The sequence below is a fragment of the Castor canadensis genome, chromosome 6 (genome assembly GCF_047511655.1).
Source record: "Castor canadensis chromosome 6, mCasCan1.hap1v2, whole genome shotgun sequence".
Taxonomy (NCBI): Eukaryota; Metazoa; Chordata; class Mammalia; order Rodentia; family Castoridae; genus Castor; species Castor canadensis.
The window spans coordinates 8226480-8251394 of record NC_133391.1 but is presented as its reverse complement, the minus strand read 5'-3'; the positions used below and the strand labels follow the sequence as shown (position 1 = coordinate 8251394).

Below are 24915 nucleotides of genomic sequence, written 5' to 3'. Positions count from 1 at the left end.
CTCTCAAATAAACAACTTGATGATGCACCTTAAACTCCTAAAAAAGTAAGAACAAAACCAATAGATAGAGAGAAATAACAAAGATCAGGGCCAAGATAAATGAGATTGAGACCAAAAAAAAAAAAACTATACAAAGAATCAATGAAACAAAAAGTTGGTCCTTTGATAAGATTAGTAACACTGACAAACCTCTAGCCAACATCACAAAATGGAGGAGGGGAAAGACCCAAATTAATAAAATTAGAGATGGAAAAGAGAGAATAAAAACAAATACTAACAAAATCCAGAGAATCATTAGACAGAATTTTGAAAACTTATATTCAAGTAAACTGGAAAATCTAGATGAAATGGGTAAATTGTTAGATTCAACCAAAATTGAATCAAGAAGATATTAACCACCTATATAGACCTACTACAAGCAATGAAATTGAAGCAGTAATAAACAGCCTCCCTACAAGAAGAGCCCAGGACCTGATGGATTCATGCTCAAATTTTACCAAACCTTTAAAGAAGAACTAACACCAATACTCCTCAAACTTTTCCAGGAAATAGAAAAGGAAAGAACACTACCAAACTCATTCTATGAAGCCAGCATTACACTCATTCCAAAACCCAAAAAAGATGCAACCAAAATAGAGAATTATGTAATTTTCATGGACAATTTTGTGATTATGTTCTTCAAGGATATTTGTTTATCATATCCTTTTTGTTTTGTCCTTTTCTAGTTTTGGTAGCAGGATAACACTGGATTGGTAGGATGAATTCAGAGTCATTCTTTTTCAATTTATCAAATAGTTTGAAGAATTGGTTTTAGTTCTTGTTTCAGTTTCTGGGAGAATTCAGCAGTGAATCCATCCAGTACTTGGAGTTTCTTTGTTGGGAATTTCTGTATTGCTTCATATCATTGCTCATTATAATTCTGTTTCAGGAATTCCAAGATGGTGGCTAGAGGTAGGAAGCAGAAAGCGAGCCTCCTATAGTGAAATCTTGGAGAGACGCTGGAGACACACTTTGCAGGCATAATCACCAAGAAAAGGCATAACTTTGACCCCTCCACATCTCCAGCCGGCGCAGAGAATCTCCACTTCACGTGGAGAACCGAGGAGGCCCCCCGGGGCCGCCAGTGGCCGGCGCCCATACGGCTTGGGAAGACGCGGACCAGGTGAGCTTCGCGGTACCGCGGTAGCCCCAAAGACAAGCCTGGGCCAGAGCAGCATAGCCCCCTGGACAGACTGACCTCCACCCGGGAAAAAAAGAGAAACTGAGTACTAAGCAATAAGAACAGTTAAGACACACTGGAAAGAGGGTGGGGCGCCTTGAGCGCTGAAGATTGGGGGAAGGGAATCCTTCCCGGGACTGTAAAGAAACGAGCCGGGCGGCCGGAGAGGCTCTGGCGGGAGCAGGGCGCGCCCAGCAACCAGGAGCGGGGACGCTTGTGAGAGGAGGGAAGACCCACTTCCCATGTGAACTGTAAATAAACACGCAGGCCTGACAACGCGGGGCAGTGGCACCTTTCCCAGTGCTTGGAAAGGGGAAAGGCTGTAGCAGAGGCCGCCGCACAGGAGAACTCTGAGCAAACAAAGCCTGTGGGACCAGGTGAGTGCTAGCTCACCCCAGAGATCTGCATAAATAACGCCGCCAGCTACAGGCTGAGAGCAGCAGGCAGGCAAGCCACAGTTGCAGATACCACTCTCAGAATTGTCTCCAGACGCTTTTTTTTCTTTTTCTCCCTACCTTTGATGAGAGAACAACCGAATTACACCTGCAAGCCGAAAAACTTACTGAAACTGTATTGCATTTGAACTGGGGACACTTGGTGGGGCTTTTTTTTTTTATTTTTTCTTCTGTGTGTGTGTGAGTGTAGTTTTGTTCTACTTTATGCATCCCCTTTGATGAGACAACTACAGAACAACATCTGAGGCACCAACTCCAGGACTGGAGATTGAGACGGACATCCAAATTATTAAGACCGAAATTGCATTGCATATAAACTTGGAAGTTTTTTGGTTTTTTTTTTTTTTAATTTCCTATTTTCCATTTTATTTTAATTCATTTTTATAAATAGATATTACTTTCATATACTTATTTTTTATTTTTTTTATCTTTGATTTTCAATCCTCTCTCTGTCTCTCTATTGTCTGTTCAGCTTACTGTCGATTAGTACACTAACACTCCCTGTTTATACCTTTGAAACTCTCTTGTCTGATACCTTGTTCTGCTTTCTCCCTCTTGTCTGTATATTTGTTTTCCCCTTTTCTTTAACTTCTTGCTTTCCATCTCAGCTCACTCTTCCATTCTCAATATTACCATTGTTATTATTACAAGCTAGAAAATACTTAATTACACACAGTACAGGGACAGTAACAACACCAAGGACAATGACAGGAAGACAGAAAAAACAAGGAAACCAGTTTCCCCACAGCAAAAAATTAGTACAGGAACCAGAGGGGAATGAAGAGAACAGAAACTCAGAGCCAGACTCCAACAAAATGAAGATAAACTATGCCAAACGACCCAATGAAGCCTACAAGAATAATTTAAAAGAAGACATACTACAAGTACTCAATGAGAATTTTATAGAGATGATACTGGATAGGGTCAACCAAAATGTACAGGAGACACTCAAGAAATTCCAAGACAATAAAAATAGAGAATTTGAAAAAGCAAAAGAAGAAATAAAGGAAACCATAGAAGCACTGTATAAACACCAAAGTGAAAGAGAGAACACAATGAATAAATGGATAAATGAACTCAGGACAAAAATAGACAACAATAAAGAAGAAAACGGCCAGGATATGGAAAACCTCAGAAAAAAGAACGAAACAGAACTGCAAAACAAAACGGAAGGCCAATCCAGCAGAATAGAACAAACAGAAGACAGAATCTCAGAACTTGAAGATGAAATGGTAATTAAAGGAAAAACCGAAGAACTATTAATTAAACAACTCAAGACCTGTGAAAAGAAAATGCAAGAACTCACCGACTCCATCAAAAGACCAAACTTGAGAATCATGGACATCGAAGAAGGAGAAGAGGTGCAAGCGAAGGGAATGCATAATATATTCAACAAAATAATAACGGAAAATTTCCCAAATCTAGAGAAAGATATTCCCATACAAATGCAAGAGGCCTCCAGGACACCAAACAGACCAGATCAAAATAGAACTACTCCACGACATATCATCATTTAAACAACAAGTTCAGAAACTAAGGAAAGAATATTGAAGGCTGCAAGAGAGAAAAAACAAGTAACATACAAAGGTAAACCCATCAAAATCACAGCAGACTTCTCAACAGAAACATTAAAAGCAAGAAGAGCGTGGGGTGAGATCTTCTGGGCACTGAATGAAAATAACTTCAACCCCAGGATACTCTACCCAGCAAAGCTATCATTCAAAATAGATGGAGCAATAAAAGTCTTCCATGATAAGCAGAAACTAAAACAATATGTGACCACAAAGCCACCATTACAAAAGATTCTGCAAGGGATCCTGCACACAGAAAGTGACACCCAACTTAACCATGAAAAGGCAGGCAGCACCAAACCACAGGATAACAAAAAGCAAGACAGTAGAGAGTAACATCAAGTTAGGTACACACAATCAAACCTTCAAACAACTAAGATAACTAAATGGCAGGAATCACCACATACCTATCAGTACTAACACTTAATGTTAATGGACTTAATTCACCCATCAAAAGACACCGTTTGACAAAATGGATTAAAAAAGAAGATCCAACAATTTGTTGCTTACAGGAGACTCATCTCACCGACAGAAATAAGCATATGCTTAGGATGAAAGGCTGGAAGAAGATTTACCAAGCTAATGGCCCCCGAAAACAAGCAGGAGTAGCAATACTTATCTCTGACAAAGTAGACTTCAAACCTACATTGATCAAACGAGATAAAGAAGGACATTCCATACTAATAAAAGGGGAAATAGACCAAAAGGAAATAATAATCATCAATCTGTACGCACCCAATGTCAACGCACCCAATTTCATCAAACATACCCTAAAAGACCTAAAAGCATATATAAACGCCAACACAGTGGTTGTGGGAGACTTTAACACTCCATTATCATCAATAGATAGGTCATCCAAACAAAAACTCAATAAAGAAATCCAAGATCTAAAATATGCAATAGATCAAGTGGACCTAGTAGATGTCTATAGAACATTTCATCCAACCTCTACACAATATACATTCTTCTCAGCAGCCCACGGAACCTTCTCCAAAATAGATCATATCCTAGGGCACAAAGCAAGCCTCAGCAAATATAAGAAAATAGAAATAATACCGTGCATACTATCTGACCACAATGCAGTAAAAGTAGAACTCAACAACAAAAGTAAAGACAAAAAACATGCAAACAGCTGGAAACTAAATAACTCATTACTTAATGAAGAATGGATCATCGATGCAATAAAAGAGGAAATTAAAAAGTTCCTGGAAGTCAATGAAAATGAAAACACAACCTACCGGAACCTATGGGACACAGCTAAGGCAGTCTTGAGAGGAAAGTTTATAGCCATGAGTGCATATATTAAAAAGATTGAAAGATCCCAAATCAATGACCTAATGATACATCTCAAACTCCTAGAAAAACAAGAACAAGCAAATCCCAAAACAAATAGAAGGAGAGAAATAATAAAAATAAGAGCTGAAATCAACGAAATAGAAACCAAAAAAACCATACAAAGAATTAATGAAACAAAAAGTTGGTTCTTTGAAAAAATAAACAAGATCGATAGACCCCTGGCAAACCTGACTAAAATGAAGAGAGAAAAAACACAAATTAGTAGAATCAGGAATGCAAAAGGGGAGATAACAACAAACACCATGGAAGTCCAGGAAATCATCAGAGACTACTTTGAGAACCTATATTCAAATAAATTTGAAAATCTAAAAGAAATGGACAGATTTCTAGATACATATGATCATCCAAAACTGAACCAAGAGGAAATTAATCACCTGAATAGACCTATAACACAAAATGAAATTGAAGCAGCAATCAAGAGTCTCCCCAAAAAGAAAAGTCCAGGACCTGATGGATTCTCTGCTGAATTCTATCAGACCTTTAAAGAAGAACTGATACCAACCCTCCTTAAACTGTTCCATGAAATAGAAAGGGAAGGAAAACTGCCAAACACATTTTATGAAGCCAGTATTACACTTATCCCAAAACCAGGCAAAGACACCTCCAAAAAGGAGAACTATAGGCCAATCTCCTTAATGAACATTGATGCAAAAATCCTCAACAAAATAATGGCAAATCGAATTCAGCAACACATCAAAAAGATTATCCACCACGACCAGGTAGGCTTCATCCCAGGGATGCAGGGGTGGTTCAACATACGAAAATCAATAAACGTAATAAACCACATTAACAGAAGCAAAGACAAAAACCACTTGATCATCTCAATAGATGCAGAAAAAGCCTTTGATAAGATCCAACATCATTTCATGATAAAAGCTCTAAGAAAACTAGGAATAGAAGGAAAGTTCCTCAACATTATAAAAGCTATATATGACAAACCTACAGCCAGCATTATACTTAACGGAGAAAAATTAAAACCGTTCCCTCTAAAATCAGGAACCAGACAAGGATGCCCACTATCTCCACTCCTATTCAACATAGTACTGGAATTCCTAGCCAGAGCAATTAGGCAAGAAGAAGGAATAAAAGGAATACAAATAGGTAAAGAAACTGTCAAAATATCCCTATTTGCAGACGACATGATCCTATACCTTAAAGACCCAAAAAACTCTACTCAGAAGCTTCTAGACATCATCAATAGCTACAGCAAGGTAGCAGGATATAAAATCAACATAGAAAAATCATTAGCATTTCTATACACTAACAATGACCAAACGGAAAAAGAATGTATGAAAACAATTCCATTTACAATAGCCTCAAAAAAAATCAAATACCTAGGTGTAAACCTAACAAAAGATGTGAAAGACCTCTACAAGGAAAACTATACACTTCTGAAGAAAGAGATTGAGGAAGACTATAGAAAGTGGAGAGATCTCCCATGCTCATGGATTGGTAGAATCAACATAGTAAAAATGTCGATACTCCCAAAAGTAATCTACATGTTTAATGCAATTCCCATCAAAATTCCAATGACATTCATTAAAGAGATTGAAAAATCTACTGTGAAATTTATATGGAAACACAAGAGGCCACGAATAGCCAAGGCAATACTCAGTCAAAAGAACAATGCAGGAGGTATCACAATACCTGACTTCAAACTATATTACAAAGCAATAACAATAAAAACAGCATGGTACTGGCACAAAAACAGACATGAAGACCAGTGGAACAGAATAGAGGATCCAGATATGAAGCCACACAACTATGAGCAACTTATCTTTGACAAAGGAGCTAAAAATATACGATGGAGAAATAGCAGCCTCTTCAACAAAAACTGCTGGGAAAACTGGTTAGCAGTCTGCAAAAAACTGAAACTAGATCCATGTATATCACCCTATACCAAGATTAACTCAAAATGGATCAAGGATCTTAATATCAGACCCCAAACTCTTAAGTTGATACAAGAAAGAGTAGGAAATACTCTGGAGTTAGTAGGTATAGGTAAAAACTTTCTCAATGAAACCCCAGCAGCACAGCAACTAAGAGATAGCATAGATAAATGGGACCTCATAAAACTAAAAAGCTTCTGTTCATCAAAAGAAATGGTCTCTAAACTGAAGAGAACACCCACAGAGTGGGAGAAAATATTTGCCAATTATACATCAGACAAAGGACTGATAACCAGAATATACAGGGAACTTAAAAAACTAAATTCTCCCAAAACTAATGAACCAATAAAGAAATGGGCATGTGAACTAAACAGAACTTTCTCAAAAGAAGAAATTCAAATGGCCAGAAAACACATGAAAAAATGCTCACCATCTCTAGCAATAAAGGAAATGCAAATTAAAACCACACTAAGATTCCACCTCACCCCTGTTAGAATAGCCATCATCAGCAACACCAACAACAACAGGTGTTGGCGAGGATGCGGGGAAAAAGGAACCCTGTTACACTGTTGGTGGGAATGTAGACTAGTACAACCACTCTGGAAAAAAATTTGGAGGCTACTTAAAAAGCTGGACATCGATCTACCATTTGATCCAGCAATACCACTCTTGGGGATATACCCAAAAGACTGTTACTCCAGAGGCACCTGCACATCCATGTTTATTGCGGCACTATTCACAATAGCCAAGTTATGGAAACAGCCAAGATGTCCCAGCACTGACGAATGGATTAAGAAAATGTGGTATCTATACACAATGGAATTTTATGCAGCCATGAAGAACAAGGAAATGTTATCATTCGCTGGTAAGTGGATGGAATTGGAGAACATCATTCTGAGTGAGGTTAGCCTGGCTCAAAAGACCAAAAATCGTATGTTCTCCCTCATATGTGGACATTAGATCAAGGGCAAACACAACAAGGGGATTGGACTATGAGCACATGATAAAAGCGAGAGCACACAAGGGAGGGGTGAGGATAGGTAAGACACCTAAAAAACTAGCTAGCATTTGTTGCCCTTAATGCAGAGAAACTAAAGCAGATACCTTAAAGCAACTGAGGCCAATAGGAAAAGGGGACCAGGAACTAGAGAAAAGGTTAGATCAAAAAGAATTAACCTAGAAGGTAACACCCACGCACAGGAAATCAATGCGAGTCAACTCCCTGTATAGCTATCCTTATCTCAACCAGCAAAACCCCTTGTTCCTTCCTATTATTGCTTATACTCTCTCTACAACAAAATTAGAGATAAGGGCAAAATAGTTTCTGCTGGGTATTGAGGGGGGGAGCGGGAGGGGGTGGAGTGGGTGGTAAGGGAGGGGGTGGGGGCAGGGGGGAGAAATAAACCAAGCCTTGTATGCACATATGAATAATAAAAGAAAAATGAAAAAAAAAAAAGAAGTGTGAAAAAAAGGAAAAAAAAAATAATAATAATAATTCTGTTTCAGTTTTTTGTATCCTATTGTTTCAATTTTGTTAGGTTTTCTATGCCTAGGAATTTACCCATTTCTTTTAAATTTTCAAATTTATACTAATATAATTTTCATATATCCCCTATTGATCCTCTGGATATCAGTGGTATCTGTTGTAATATTCACTTTTTCTCTCTAAATTTATGAACTAGTTTCTTCTCTCTCTCTCTCTCTCTCTCTCTCTTTTGGGGTCAATATGACTAAGGGATTGTCAATCTTGTTTATCTTTTACAGGTCCAACTGTGTTCCATGATATTTGTATTGTTATTCTAGTTTCCATTTCATTAATTTCAGCTTCTTTAATTTTCTCATTTATTCAACTGGAGGTCTGTACTGTCTGAGGTCAACACATTTGATTTCCTAATTCTCATTTGTTTGTGTATTCTTCTCATGGGATTTAGTGTTTCCTTAATTCTGTTGGTTGTGACCATCTTTCTTCTTCATCTGTGAGTGGCATTCCTGTATGTATCTTAACTGAGTGGTCATAACACTTTTTTTCTTTTCATGGCTATATGAATAAAACACTAACTTTAATTTTTTTAAATATCTACATTCCTTTTTTACATTTTATTATATAATAATAGCTGTAAAGGACATTTCATTATGACATTTCCATATATGTGTACAATGTACTCCAGTTTGGTTCATCCCTCCCTTATTCTCCCGCTTCCCTGTCACTCTTCTTAAATTGACATCCATGGGTTTCAATGTTCTACATCCATACATGTATAGAAAAAACATCAACCATATTCATCCTCCTTTACCCTCTTCATTTTCCCTCTCCCTCCCACTATTACCCTCCCCTGAAAATGAGCAGCTTACAATCCAGTCCTACATTGTTTTAGAGTTTCTTGGACAATGGGGTTTTGCCTTGTCATTTTACCTCTAAATATATTGTACTTGAATAAACCTAACCCTTCTATTACTCATCCTTTTCCAGTCCCCCTACCCTGTATTGTTCAGCAGTTTTCAGTTTTTTTCATTGTGTCTTTTTCCTACAGAGATGCAATGTATTTCAATAGCATTCACTCTCTATCTTTGTCTTCTCCTTTCCCTCTTTCCCTAGTGTCTTTTAACATTCCTACTTTTGGAAAGATGCTATATATGATGCATATATACATATATATGAAATACATATACGATATAAATAGCATGTTATGATATGCATAGAAATGCTATATGTATATACATATGGTATATATACTATATATTATGTATATATAATCCTTGTATTCGTATTTGGACCTATGAGAGAAAACATGTGACCTTTGTCTTTCTGAATGTGGTTTACTTTGCTTATCATGATGTTCCATTCATTTACCTGTAAATGAAACAGTTTTATAATTCTGTATGTCTGAATAGTATATGGCTGTACATATATACATTCATCAATTGTAGGGCATCTGAGTTGTTTCCATAGCTTAGCTATTGTAAACAATGCTGCATTAAACATGGGTGTGTAAGTGTATTTATTGTATGCTGACTTACATTCCTTTGGGTGTATGCCCAGGGGTGGTATTGCTGGATCTTATGGAAGTTCTCTTAATAGTTTAGTGAGTAACATCCAAACTGCTTTCCATAGTGGTTGTACTGATTTACATTCCCACCAACAGTTTCCCACCCCCGCCCTTCCCAGTATTTGTTATTCTTTGTGTTTTTGATGATAGTCATTATAAAAGGAGTGAGGCAAGATCTTAATGTGGTTTGATTTCCTATAGCCAGGAATATTGAGCACTTCTTTGTGTGTTTTTTGGCAATTTGGATTTCTTTTTTCAAAAATTTCTGTTAGATCATTTGCCCATTTCTTCATTGGGTCACTGATTCTCTGAGAGTTAATAGTAGATTGGGGTGATGCTTTCCTGCTGTTTTCTTTTGGAAATCATTTCCAAGATTTCAATTTCATTCTTTTGTCAGGATCTCTCTTTCCTGAATTTCTCATCCATGCTGCTGAAATTTTCACACCTATGTGAAATTGATTTATTTACTTCATTTGTCTGAGTCCTAATGAGGCCATTATCATTGATAAAACTGGATATTTGAGTTCTTTTACTGTCATTTCCCTCATTACAATATATTGTGTTATTGAAGTATAGTGAACACAATATCAATTCTTTCTAGTTAAAACTTTCAAAATATTTTCTCCTTATCTTTTTTAAATAAATAGTGTATAATTATTATTTATCATCATCAGACTGTGAAATAATACCTCTTTGGTCCAATGTAACTGTTACCTAGTTATTTTTGAATGACTGATAGAATTCACCAGTGAAACCACTACAGCTTTGGTTTTTATTGATAGGAAGCGTTCTCTTAGAGATCCAATTTACTTGTTATTGGTTTGTTCAGGTTTTCTATATCTTCCTGATTCAGTTCTAGACAGACACATGTCCCTAAGTTGTTTCCATTTCTTCTAGAGTCACAATTTTATTGGCATGTAGATATTCATTTTAATTCTGCTGTGCTTTTCCTCACTGGTGTTGTTTAGTTCATTGTTGTATCCATGTCTTAATCTAAGGTGTTCTCAATTTATGAAGACCCACCTCCCTCTTTAATTGACTTTTGGTGTTGTGTTTTGGTCTCCATTTCAATTATTTCTTCTCTGATCTTAATTCTTTCTTTCCTTGTACTAATTTTAGATTTTGTTAGTTGTTTTTTATATCTCCTTGAGATGCAGTTAAAGGTTATTTGTGTGAGATATTCCTATTTTATTTCAACTTAGGCATTGATTACTATAAGGTTTTCTTCTCCCAAGCTTCTGCTCTATCATACAGGATATTTGTCCATTTTCTTTTGTTGCAAGAAATATTTTCATTTCCTTCTTGATTTTTTCTTTGATCCACTGGATGTTCAAAAGTAGTTATTGAATTATTATGTATTTCTACTTTCTGAAGTTTTTCTTGTTGATTTCTAGCCTTATTACTGTTTATACTGAAAATAAGCCTTACATATAGTTATATTTCTTAATTTTGACATTTTCCTGATTTATCATATGATCCATCCTGAAGATGTTCTATGTGCTGAAGTAACTCCTTAATCATTACATCATGACTTTCTGTGTCCTTTTATATTGGTTTGAATTAAGTACATTTTACCTAATGTAGTATAGCTGCAACTGCTTTCTTATAGCTTCAATTTGCATGTAATGTAACATTCCATTCCTCCAATTTCAGGCTATGCTTATCATTAGAGTTGAAGTGAGATTCTTGAAAGCAACATAGATTTGGATCTTGTAATTATAACCATTCATGCACTCTGTATCTTTAAGTAGGAAAACACAATCCACATACATTCCCAATAATTCCTGATTGATGAGATCTCCCTATATCCATTTCGTATCTTGTCCCCCAATTTATTGCAGTCACCCTATATTTTACCCTCTTTTATAGCCCTTTTCTTTTTAGTGGTTAAAAGAATTACTTTTGGTTTTGTTTTCATTTCTTGCTTATTATTTTTGGTTTGTCTATAGTAGTGTTTCACTTTATGGTCACCATGAGGGTTGTGAAAACATCAATTGATTATGACAATCTATTTGGGATACTTTGAAATGATAACAATTTAACATTATCAAGACAAACAGAAAGACAAAAATAAGAAAAAATAAGATACACATACATACTCATAAGATATATATGATCAAAGTACATATGAATGTATGGAAACCTCATAATGAAACCCCTCCTTTAGGTTGGTGTGTGTGTGTATGTGTGTGTGTGTGTGTGTGTGTGTGTGTGTGTGTGTATGTGTGTGTGTGCATTTCAGTGTGAATATTTCATCACAGTGTTTCTTGTAAAACATGTCTGGTATGGATATATTACTTCAGGTTTGTTTTCCTCAGAAAGTCTTTATCCTTCCTTCATTTCTAAATGAGAGCTCTTTGTGGTACAGGTTTTTGGGGACAGGTTTTAGTTGTAGTAATTCTTCTTCTGCTGCTGCTGCTGCTGCTTCCTCTTCCTCCTCCTCCTTCTCCTAATCCTCCTTGTCCTCTTTGTCCTCGTCCTCTTCCACCTCCTCCTCCTTCTTCTTCTTGAATCTAAAATCACTCTTTGCTCACATCTCACACCAACAGGGGTACACCTATATTTTATTTGTTTCTATTCTCTTTTGGCCTTGAGAATATTCTCTTTATCTTTCACCTGTGAGAGCTTGACTATACTATGGCTTCAGGTAGACTTGGTTGGCTAAGGGTGAATGGTTAATTTTAATCTTCCTATACCTGGTTATTTGTGTCTTTCTTTATGTTGGGAGTTTCACTATTATTATTTCTTTGAATAAGCAATCTAAATTTTTGACATTCTCAACTGCTTCTTAAACCACAGTAGCCCAAATATTTGCTCTTTGAATACTTTTGTCAACTTCTTCATTAATTTTTTTTCTCCAACTGTGTATTTTAAAACAGCCTGTCTTCAAGTACACTCATCTTTCCCATATTTAAACTGTCTTACAATTGTTTGCTTCAATCACATTTTAAATTTTTTCTAAATGTACTTACCAGCTCTAGAAATTCTGTTTAATATTTTTTAATTCTTTGTGTTTATTACATTTCTCCGTAGAATAATAGCACATTTCTCTGTATCTCCTCTCAGTTCATTGAGTTTCTTCCAAACAGCTGTTTTAACTCCCTGAGGTTTCTACCCTACCAAATAGTTTCTATTCAGGAACTTGCTCCTCATTTGGTGTACTAGGTGAGGTCTTAGTTTCCTGAAGCTCATGATGCCTTTTGGCATGCAACTTCATCCGGCTTTCAAGTATCAGATATTTACTTCAGTATTCATTATCTAGCTTTTGTTTGGACCTGTGTTTCCAGAAATTCTAAGCATTTTGCATATTTTGTCTGAACCTATAGTCACTTCCACCATTTCATCACCAGATAAGACCCCTGAAATGAGTTGTGGGGAGTCAAATGCTTGTGTGTTATTGTTGTATAATTAATACAGGCAATGCAAAATCAAGTTTGTTGCAAATACTCTGTTGCTATATTGTTAATGAAAACAACAACAACAAGGAAGTATAGTGTTCTATACACACAAACCTCTCCCTGGGGCCACAGTAGGCCCAGATGCCTCATCCATAGGTACTGGTCTATGGTCCGACAGTGCAGGATTCTGCCTGTTCCTGACAAGAATCACTGTGGTTGGACCAGTCACATCCTTCCTTGTCATACCTGTGGCCACCAAAGTTACCACCATGTGTCAGATCCACAGCCTTCACTCACCAAGACTAGCAACACCCTGAGTTAAGAACGAGGCCCACTCCTCTATTGGCCACCATTGCGGAATTGAATTCAGAGCTAAAGACTTCTTCCTCCAGCCACAGATGATGCTAAATGGAATGCATATCTTCCCAGGGCAGTGGAGATATTCTAGAAGCTCTGTATTGGTGAACCAGGTGATTTGTGAACCAGGTAAACCAGGTCATTTGTATATGTCCAATGTGAGATATCAACAGACCAGCACCAAGTTTCAGAGAAAAATTATAATCCTACTATCCTGTCCTACCCACTATAAAAGCTGTCTTACACCATGTTGTGCTAGATGAATATGAGCCATCAGTGCTAAAGGAGACCACTGGCCAATTGGGCTGATGCTATGCAGGATCATGTTCAAGTCTCATGGTCACAAGGACCTACATACTCTTTGGTACACTGTGGCCCTCACATCAGCTAGTGGTTATGCAGGCACAAATTTGTCTTCTTGGGGAGCAGGTCAATATTAAGAACATAACACATAATGAGTTGCTTGAAGAACATATATGATCTTAACACATGGGCAACTAGAATAACCAAGCACAGGGTGCCAGAAAATTTGCATAGAGATGACAAAAGAGATAAAGCAATCTCTTTGCTTTGTCTGTCTGCCTCTCTCTCATTCTTATATCTCAAATCAAACATGAATCTCACTGGTGGAAGATTATCCTTATGACCTCACCTAACCTTAACTGCCTACGTAAGACCTGACACTCTTAATGGATCCAACTATGCATTAAGGATTCAACATATTAATTTTCTGGAGACAAAAGCATTCAATCCACAAAAATCATTGCATTGGATTTGAACACATCATGGATTTATTCTTCCTAATGAAGAATCATATACAAATTTTCCTCAAAGAACTAACAGTTTACACTGGCCATGGATTTTGCCATTGAGGAGATCAATAAGAACCCTTGTCTTATACACAACATGTCTCTGGGAGTTGATATCTATAATGTCCCACACACTGAATGGAGGATATTGGAAAATTCCTTCATTTGGCTTTCTGGGCTGGACAAAATTATTCCTAATTACATCAGTAGAAGAGAGAGCAAGTCAGTAGCAGCACTTATGGGAACATTGTGGGCAACATCAGCTCAGATTGGGACCCTGCTGGAGCTCTACAAATTTCTGCAGGTAAGGGTGTGGGTGGGATGGAGATAGATGAAACCATGGCTTCTTCAATGCAATAGTCAGGTGTCAAGGAAGAACAAAAGGAGGATACTGGATTTGTGAAGCTCTCTATTTTTAATCTCAAAGACTTTGTGGAGTAACCACATTCCCTTTTTTGAAATGGAAAGGAGGGAGAAGGTGGAGCCAACAAAGGAGTTTCCTGGATCTCTGGTCCAGATCTTGTGATGAGCAAACCTTCCTTCCTACCACTTTTCATGGTGCTTAGTGTACATCAGGACCCCAGGTGTACTTTGTGACTGTCCTCTTCTTTATGTGGCTTCCAATTTTCTTTTCCCTTTAGCTTACCTTTGGGCCTTTTGATCCTATCCTGAGTGACAATGACAAGTTCACTTCTCTCTATCAGATGGCCCCCAAGGAAACATCTCTGGTGCTTGGCATGGTCTCCTTGATGCTTCATTTCAGATGGACCTGGGTGGGGCTGTTCATCTCAGAAGACCACAGAGGTTTTCAGATTCCCTCAGACATGAGAAAAGAGATGGACAGACACAGAAACTGTGTAGCCTTTGTGGAAATGATCCCAGTCACTATGGTGTCTCATTTCCCAAAAGCCTGATCAAATCACCACCAGATTATTAAATCATCAGCAAATGTGATTATCATTTGTTTGGATACTGATTTCCTACAAGGTTTAATGTATAATTTAGATGAAATTATAACGATAGGGAAAGTCTGCGTCATGAATTCACAATGGGATGTAACAGAATTATGAGATATCTCATTTTAGATTCATTCCATGGACATTTCATTTTTTTCACACCACCACAAAAACATTTCTGGTTTCAGAAATTTTATCCAGACAGCTAATTCTTCCAAAAACCCAGAAGTCATTTACCTACATAATCTGCTTTTCACTTTTTAAATTGCTCCATTTTCTGAATCTAAATGTGAACTTCTAGAAGCTGTCCATACAATGCCTCCTTAGAATGGTTGTCTGGGCACTTTTTTGACATGGACATGAGTGAAGAAAGTTATAACATATACAGTGCTATGTATGCTGTGGCCCACACCCTTCATGGGATGCTACTTCATCGAGTCCAAATGCAACCAATGGGAAAATGGATGGCGTGTTCCCCTTCATAGATAATGGCTTTTTCATTGGAAGGTACATAACATCAGGAAGGTGTCTTTGTGGAGGGATTTCATAAACAAACTAAGTAGTTTATGATACTTTCTCCAAAAGCACAATAGAAAGTATGCATTTTCACTTTTCAGCAGATAACTATACCTGTGTAGGTTTTTTCTTGGAGAAAAGGTGCCATGTGTCCAGAAGAAATGTGTTTTAATTCCACATCAATGTTTTGTGTATTGAATGACCTCAACATTCTATATAGCTAATGTTTTCAATATGATAAATCCAGGATTTTCCAATGAATTTCTTAAATAACAGAAAACTAGAACCTGTTCTTTAAGTACCTAAGTCCTGCTAGATACTGTAGGTGGCACTTTATATCAATGATTTTATTTAATTCCACCTAGGTGTTAATGACCTCATTTTGCAGACTAAGTCTGTGGATTCACTCATAAAATATTAACTACCTTTTCTAGGCAGTTGATAGTTATTGAATTCTGAGGTTCACTGATTATATTTGAGTGAGTGACGTTGGTGTTTTCTTTTGAAACAGGGATTTTGATCCTCTTGTATGTGCCCAGTTTTTAGAAATATCATTATATTTTAATTGTCCTTAACCTTTGATTTTTTTCTACATTATTGTTGTACTTTCATAAAGTACAATAAGGAGCTTCAGATTTTCTGTCTTAACCATGAATCCACTTCATCAAAGGATGATGCATTTCTTTTAGCTGCACCCCTTTCTGAACAGCATCCAATTTACATAACACTGCTGGAGACCAAGTGATTTGGATAAGGAAAGGAAAGTGGAGGCAGAGTATAACATTCTCAACTTTTGGAATTTTCCAGAAGGTCTTGGATTTAAGGTGAAAGTAGGAAGGTTTTCCCCATATGGTCCATGTGATCAACAATTGTCTCTATCTGAGGATCTGATAGAGTGGGTCTCAGGGACTTTAGAGGTGGGTTGGATTGAATCATAATGCTTTGAATTCCACACAGCAATAAACAGGACTTGTTGGGATTTTATGTTCCTGATGTTCATTCTTGATCTAACAATGTACATTTATTAACTTCCAACTTAGAGATTTTTCTTATTAATTGAACCATGGGTGAAAAAGGAACACATTTGTTTACCAACATGTTTCTAATGTTCATATACTGCATATCCTAAAATATACATGATATCTCTGTTACTCAGCTGTCCCTCACTGTGACAAAACACCTGAGAAAATCAACTTCTAAGGAAGAAAGATTTATTTGGCAAACAATTTTGGAGATTTCAGTCTTTGTTCACCTGGCCTGTTCCTTTAAGGTGAATGGCAAGGCAGAGCATCATGGTTGGAGCAGAGGCAGAGGAAGCCACACACCTCATGGCAACAGAGAAGGTAAGAGAGAGACAGGATGGACTGGAGTACCAATATCACCTTTAACTGTGTACTTCTCACAACCAAGTGTCCTCCCACTGCTTAAAGGTTCCATGCTTTCTAAAAAGCACCATGGTTGGAGACCAAGCCTTTAGCATGTTACCACTGTGTCATATCATTCCCAAAATTGAATAGCATCCAATAAAATTTTAAGACTTCTGTAGAGAAAGATCAATGTTTCATAATAATCCAATTCTCTTAAAACACTGGAATTATTGGATTACTAAGTGAAAGTCTGAGCAGTCACCAAGACATATCTGATTTTCCTCAGAATCCTCACTCTGTTTTCAGTGAGAGTTGTGGCCCTGAATTCAGGAAATCCCCTCAGGAGGGAAAGGCTCCCTGTTGTTTTGATTGCATCCCTTGCCCTGAGAATGAGATTTCTAATGAGATTTCTAATGGGACATATGTCTATGACTTCTGGAGAAACACACATCTCTCCTTAATGTTTTCCAATCTATCCCTGAAGAAGGAAAAGCTCTGCAAGTGGACTGCACAGACAAAGTCTTCCTACTTCAAGTTAGCACTTTAAGTGACACAATTGATCCCATTGACCTTTGAAACAACACAGTCCATGTGCCTTGCATTGCCTATTTGATTCATTGTTATATCCATTACATGCAGTACTGTCTCAAGAACATACCTTTCAAATACATAAAAATATAAAACAACACCTTTCATACAAAATATATCTTGTTTATGTAAAATACAAATATATCAAAAAAATTAATTTGGGGGTTCTGAGAACAGGAGTATCTCAGTTCAAGGCCAGCCCAAGCAAATAGTTTGTGTGACTCCAAATCCAAAACACCCAGAGAAAAATGGACTGGAGATGTGCAAGTGATAGAGTGCCTGCTTTGCAAGTGCAAGCCATTTGTTTCTACCTCAGCCCCTCCAAGTGAAGAAAAAACAAGCATTCCAAATGTAATAAAGAGATAAAGCATATAATGGCATGAATTCAAAGCAGCATTATAAGCCTAGTCTGAATATATAGAGACATATTGGGAAAATAAACTATATTATCCCCACTTTGGGAAGAGTGTACAAAGTTCTGCAATGAGGCATGGACACTAATACTGTATTAGATGAATAAATTCCTTTTAAGATTGGTAGAAATTTTGAGCAAACAGAGTACTATGCTACTAATTCTTGTAATAGTCACAGAACCTGAAAATTGTTCAATCTGACAGAAAACCAGAAAATGCTAGATGGAATGATGTAGCTAAAAGAGATACAAACAAATATTTAACATTTCAGGATGCCACAATTACCATTTTACATACATAATATTCAGATTTAGGTGAAAAACGTTACATGCTAGAAATATTTCTGCATCAGGGTTTTCTCCCTTCCTTTATAATTCATATTTAGCTTAGTTAAGCAGCATACATGTATGACTTCAATTTCATTTTTAAATATGTTGAAACTGAAAACATAGTGCAGAGGCAATTAATTTGCATAAATATCCTTTATGAGCATGGGTTTTAATGGAAGGTCACTGTACTCAGATAAAGAACACTCTTTAAAGCAATGTCAATATCTTCGAGCTTATACTTTAACAAATACATCTTTCCACATCCACAGTTTAAAGAAAAGATTAAATAAATATTATAAAAACTCAAAACATGAAAACATTATAAATGGAATTGGAGTGTTGGAATCAATAAAGAATACTTGATATACTATATACATCAAGTTTACCACAAGCTACCAAATAACAGCAAACTACATACAAAGAAACAACAAAATCCGTACAACAGGAAATTATAATCAAATAAAAGACAATGAGAGGATAATCAAAGTTAAAGTGTATTCTAATATAAATAAATTTGATTAAACCATAATAAGATTGTTCACCAAGAAAGTGAAAACTTGCAATCAGAAGGTCATTTGTACAATTCTACAGAAAAATATCAGCATCCTGAGTGGATGTCTTGTTGCATGCCTGTAATCCCAGGTATTCAGAAGGCAGATGTGGGGGAATCACAGTTTGAGTCCAGCCCAGGCCATATTAGTGAGGGAGCCAATCTGAAACACAAACTAAAACATACATGCAGCAGAGGGCATGGCTTAACTGCACATGGCTAGCAAGCAGAAAGCTGCAAGTTTAATCCCCAGAGCTGCAAAAAAGAAAATCATAAAAATATAGAATAAAAAAATTTATTGATACATTTTTAATATAGATAATATCCACTCTTCTTAATGATTGGTGTTAGCAACTGTCACAAAAGGAAATTAAACATCTCAAGAGCTGGGGAGTATCACCAGGATAGAGCCATGGCATAGGGTGCATGAGGACCTAGGTTCGATCCTCAGAAAACTCCATAATTGAATATATAAAATGAAGGTGAAACCACAGTTGAATCATCTCTGACAAGTCTCATGATCCATATGAACTTACTAAAATTTCAACATGAACTTGAATTTATTAAAATTTCAAGAGTTTAAAAATATTCATTTTCTTAGACTCCTTTGGAGAATAGCAAAAATGGGGTGATCGAATTCATTTTATGAGATTAGCTACATTTTGTTTTCCAAATTTGAGAATATATAAGAGAAGAAGTATATTGAGCATTTCCCTTCTTGAACTAAATTCATATTTTCTTTTCAAAATCAAGGTATTTTAAGAGGACTTCAAATGACCAGACTTGGAATATGCAATGGAATTCAACAAACTACTTTCTTCAAAAAGAGAGATGATAATATAACCAACTACAGAAAAAATGTAGAATTAAATTCCATACCCATTCATATATTACAAATGAATAGTAACAAAACCTGGTCTTACTAAATAAGAAGAAAGTATCAATTCTCATAATCCCATAAAAAGTATTTACAGAATCCCAAATAGAGCCTTACATTTTTGGGGTTCAATGTTGAAACGATAATGAGACAAAAATGTTCAATATAACAATTTTGATTAAAACTTAGCTGAGATCTTGGCCAATACAGTAATGTCAGTAAAAGAAATAAAAGGATTGTTTGATTGTTTCAAGGTATGAACTCAGGACCTTGGTCTTCCTAGGCAAATGTTCTACCACTTCAACTACACACCCAGTCATTTTCTACTTCAGTTATCCTTAGATAGGTACTTGCTTTTTGCCTTGGACCATGATCTGCCTACACAGCATGCCATGAAGCTGGGAACACAGGTGCCAATAACACACTAGGCTTATTTGTTGAGATGGGATCTGAGTTTGCCCCAGGCAAGCCTTGAAATGCAATCCACCCTTTCTTAACTTCTGTACTAGCTTGGATTACAGCCATAATCAACTACAAGCAGCAAAAAGATATATTTAATAAATGGGAATGCATAACACCAATGTGTTTATATTGTAATATTTTATATAAAATTGGGTTAAATTATGGAATTCATCAGTATATTTACTAGTGAATGAATAGAAGGTGAACATATAAAAAATGATTACATATGCATAGCAGTTATAAATCATTCATAAGTGAACTTTTAAACAATGACATTTACTATACCTTAAAGCATATACTACTTAGAGATAAAAGTCATTATTGTTTGAAAGACTCTAGACATTAGTAAAACACATGTAGAAAAATAAAAAAATAGACTGAAATAAGTGTAAGTTTAAAGCATGTTTCTGGGAGAAAAAATTTATATTGGATCTATGCCAGTACCCTAGGAGTAAATGTATTGATTCAATGAAATTGTCCTCTAAACTCAAACATGTATCTGGTGAAAATTATAATGTGCTATAGGATGGTGAGACTTATTCAACCAGATAAAAAGTATTATTGACCACCTCTATTTCCTGGAACTTATCAGATTACCTATGTCATAATAAGAGAAAAAGAATTCTCAATAAGTTTTTGGGCTTTGGTGACTAAACCAACATCCTAGTTTATAGAGGTTTAATTTGGTAACATAGGTATATCTTCAGTGTTTTGGAGAATTGGAAAGTGGTATCATGAGTATGGCAGATAAATCATAAGAAGATAAAGTAGCTTTGTTTATGCCATAAGACCAAAAATGGAAGTGTTCCATTAGAATTATTTATTGTATAGAGTTCATTTTTTTATCTAAAGCAACAAAAAAAGGAAAATTTGACCTATTAAGCTGTAGGGGAGAGGGTGTGTCAACTGAACCTTGACTAATGGTAATTTGCACTCCTCACCAGACATGGATCAGTGTGTGAAGTGTGCAGATCATCAGTATGCCAACAGAGAGCAAAACCACTGCCTCCAAAAACTGAGACCTTCCTGGGTTATGAAGATCCCTTGGTTTTGACTCTGGCCTGCATGGCTGTGATCTTCTCTGTACTCACAGCTGCTGTTCTTGGGGTCTTCATGAAGCACCAAGACACTCCCCTTGTCAAGGCCAATAGCTGGGCTCTCACCTACATCCTGCTCATCTTCCTCACCTTCTGTTTTCTCTGTTCCTTGCTCTTCATTGGCCGTCCTAGCACAGCCACCTGCATCCTCCAGCAGACCACATTTGGAATTGTGTTCATGATGGTTACTTCTACTATCATGGCCAAAACTCTTACCGTGATTCTGGCATTCAATGTCACTTCTCCAGGGAAAAGGATGAGGTGGCTGTTGGTATCAAGGACACCTAACTACCTTATTCCCATCTGCACACTGATCCAACTGACTGACTGTAGAATCTGGCTTGGAACCTCTCCACCCTTCATTGACACAGACACAAACTCGGAACATGGCCACATCATCATCGTGTGTAACAAGGGATCAGTTGTGGCCTTTTACTGCATCCTGGGATACCTAATTTTCCTGGCTTTTGGGAGCTTCACTGTGGCTTTCCTAGCAAGGAACCTTCCTGACACATTCAATGAAGCCAAGTTCCTGACGTTCAGCTTGCTGGTGTTCTGTAGTGTCTGGATCACCTTCCTCCCTGTCTACCACAGCACCAAGGGGAAGGTCATGGTCGCAATGGAGGTCTTCTCCATCTTGGCCTCCAGTGCAGGGGTCTTAGACTTCATCTTTGGTCCCAAATGCTACATTATTTTAAGGTCAGAGAGGGACATTCTGTATAGCTTCATGGATAAAACCCATTCTATGTGCAATAAGTCTTCTGAAGGTTAAAATCATGTGTCTTAAAATAGTCTAAAGTAAAGCTACATCATTCTAGCAGTTAGATATTAAATTAAAATGTGGTTTACTTCAGTGTACTGAAAACCCATGTTACTTCTTCTAACAAGGTTAGAATTTCTGAACATTGCATTCATCTCATTTTCAAGATTGGATTCCATTGTGATTTCATTTTTTACTTCCTCCCATTTACTCTGCAAACTCTGCAATCAATCCTGCAAATATTAGTGATTTGTACTTCTGATTTCCACAATGATGTCATCTGCCTTTTGGTATTTATTTTAAAATATATGAAATTCAAAGTCACTGTGTTTTGGATTCCATTGGTATATTTCATTGACTTTTTTTTTGTCAACAGTAAATGTTGAATTCCAGGCCTGGTATTTTCCAGGCAGTTTTTCTACCGAGTGAGCCCCTCCACCATCTCTTTTTGTGTTGGTTTTTTTTAATAGGCTATTGCTTTATGTGTGTGCTGATCTAGACCTAGATCCTCCTATTTGTGCTTGTCTGTGTTCTGGTGAAGACAGGCATGCTGTGCCTCTAAAAGGAAACTGCTTCAATTTGCCCTCAAGATGTGGCAACCACAGAGTTCTTTCTTAAAATGAAATACTGTGCCACATTCAATAAATTGCTAAGAGGTTGGATGTAGACACCAATTATTTCTTTGAGCACAGCCTAGAGACCTATACTGAGCAAAGATGAACACCTTCTTCCAAAAGGAAAATGCAGTAAGGGTTGCCTGCTTTGGAAGCTTAGCTCAGCTGCAGAGTGGCCACTGAAGCCCTGAGCTCCTTCATTTGTCTAGGACTACTGGAGCAGTGGCCATGATTGTTCCTTGCTATTTTCTCATGGTGGGTATCTATCATCTGGGATTACAACTGCAGCTAAGCTTTCTCTTCATGAGTAGAGTTGGGAGCCAGACCCAGTGTCTGGAGCACTGTGGTTGAAGGTTTGATTCCTGAGCCCCAAACGTCAGTCCGTTGAAGACAGAATACACTACAACTTAGCCAAACCAGTCTGCCTAAACACTGTGAATATGTCAACTGAAAGGACATAGATTAAAACCTCCAACCAAAAACTGACTTCAGGTGGCAAAGGAAAAACCTTGCTCCAACATGCCACCTAGCTCCAGTGCTGCTGCACACATGTGCATGTGCAAGTGTGCACATGTATGAACGTGAGTATGCGTGTACATACGTACTTGAGTGTGTGTATAAGTGTATTTGAGTGTGCAAGTCTACTATGGTGTATACACACATGCACCTGCATGCCTACATGTGGGTCATTCATGTGAGCTTGAGTGTGTAAGACAGAGCTGACAACACTTTCATAATGACTTCCCTTCTGGGTTCCCTCCTCTGGGGTCCGGGGCTTGAGCCCAGCCATAGCCTTTGCTGCCCTCAAGGCCCTGGTCTAGGGCTAAACTCTGTAGCTGTAGGTCTCACTCATACTCACTCGTCTGCACAGGTGAGCTTCGTGATGGACGTAGGCTCAGGCAGGGCCTTGGCTTCAAGACTCTCCTCCCTGTGCACACAGTAGGGTCGCCCCAGGCTCTCCTCTCAAGGCAAAGCTGCTGGGGGCCCAGAGTTTGGGCACGAATACAACTTTTGAGCCCAGAGCCAGCAACACAGCCTGGCCCACAGAAGTCAGTCACCAGCCACTGCAGACAGGCAGCACCTCCTTGGTTGGACAGAAGTTGATGACAAGTGCCCAAGTGGTGTCACAGCATGGAGGGGACAAGGTGTGTGGGCCTTGAGAAGTTCTCATGTGTGTCCATTCTTTCCAGCCTGCCCTTGGCATGTGCCAAAGACCTACGAAGGACAGGGCCAGCTTGACTGGTCCTGCACTCTAGTCAGAGGTGATCAAGGGATCACCAGAGTCCCCAGTCCGGCCTTGGCCTCCCTGGATCCAAAGGGCACACTCACAGCCCTGTCGCTCCTGCTGTGGCTGTCCCTGTGCAGGGTTATGTCCACGTCCCAACACCCAATGTGGCCAAGTGCAGAGTAATAGACACTGCTGTGAAGCAATGATGTGTGTGGGACAGACCTTTGGCAAGTAGACTAATAACTTCCCACCCCTGACAGGCAGTTACTGAGGTGGCAGGAGGGAGAGGAGAGACGATGGTATTCAAGACTGATGTAGGTTGGAACAGTGACCCCTCCTTACCTGGCCCAGCCTACACCTGCAACCCAAGAGGTGTCTGGAATACCTCTCCCAGGTCTGCTTTATGGATTATAAAAGAATTTCATGAGATTTTCAATTAATTGAATTCCAAAGAGATTTACTTTTTCTAATGTTATTAATACATTCTAATGTCACTTAGAACTTTAAATTTCTAATTAATTAAGTTGCAATTTGTGCAGTTAAAAGGCACATTGAATACTTTTTCAGGCAGGGTTATTGAATGTAATGAATGGACCAGTGTGTCCTGAAAGAGTCATCCAGGGTCACATGTCTTCCCCATCTAGTTGATGAGTTCATGAAAAGAGCCAGTGACTCCGCACTTTGGCATCCAAATTAGTAAAAGATGATCATAGAGCCTGCCTCCAGATCTTCTGCTACCTGGAGTTGACAGTAGTTTTTATTCATAAACAAATACAATGAAGGACCTTGTTAATTTTATGTGACATCTGTGTGGCCACCAAGTATGCAGATATTTCATCAAACACTATTCTAGATGTGGATGTGAGGGTGTTTCTGAGTGATATAAATATCTGAATGTAATAAAGTAAAGTTATTTACTTTATTAGTAAGTAAAGTAAGTGGGCTTTTTAGTGTGGATGAGCCTCATATAATCAGTTCAAAGCTTGAAAAGAACAAAAGGGCTAAGCAACAGGTAATTTTTGCTAGTTTCAGCTGTGACATATCTTAGGAAAAACAG

General features: G+C 37.6%; 1 pseudogene; it reads left to right on the top strand.

The window, feature by feature from the left end:
* Positions 1 to 15517: 15517 nt before the first annotated feature.
* Positions 15518 to 22028, top strand: LOC109675522 (vomeronasal type-2 receptor 116-like; annotated as a pseudogene).
* The last annotated feature ends 2887 nt before the right edge of the window (positions 22029 to 24915 follow it).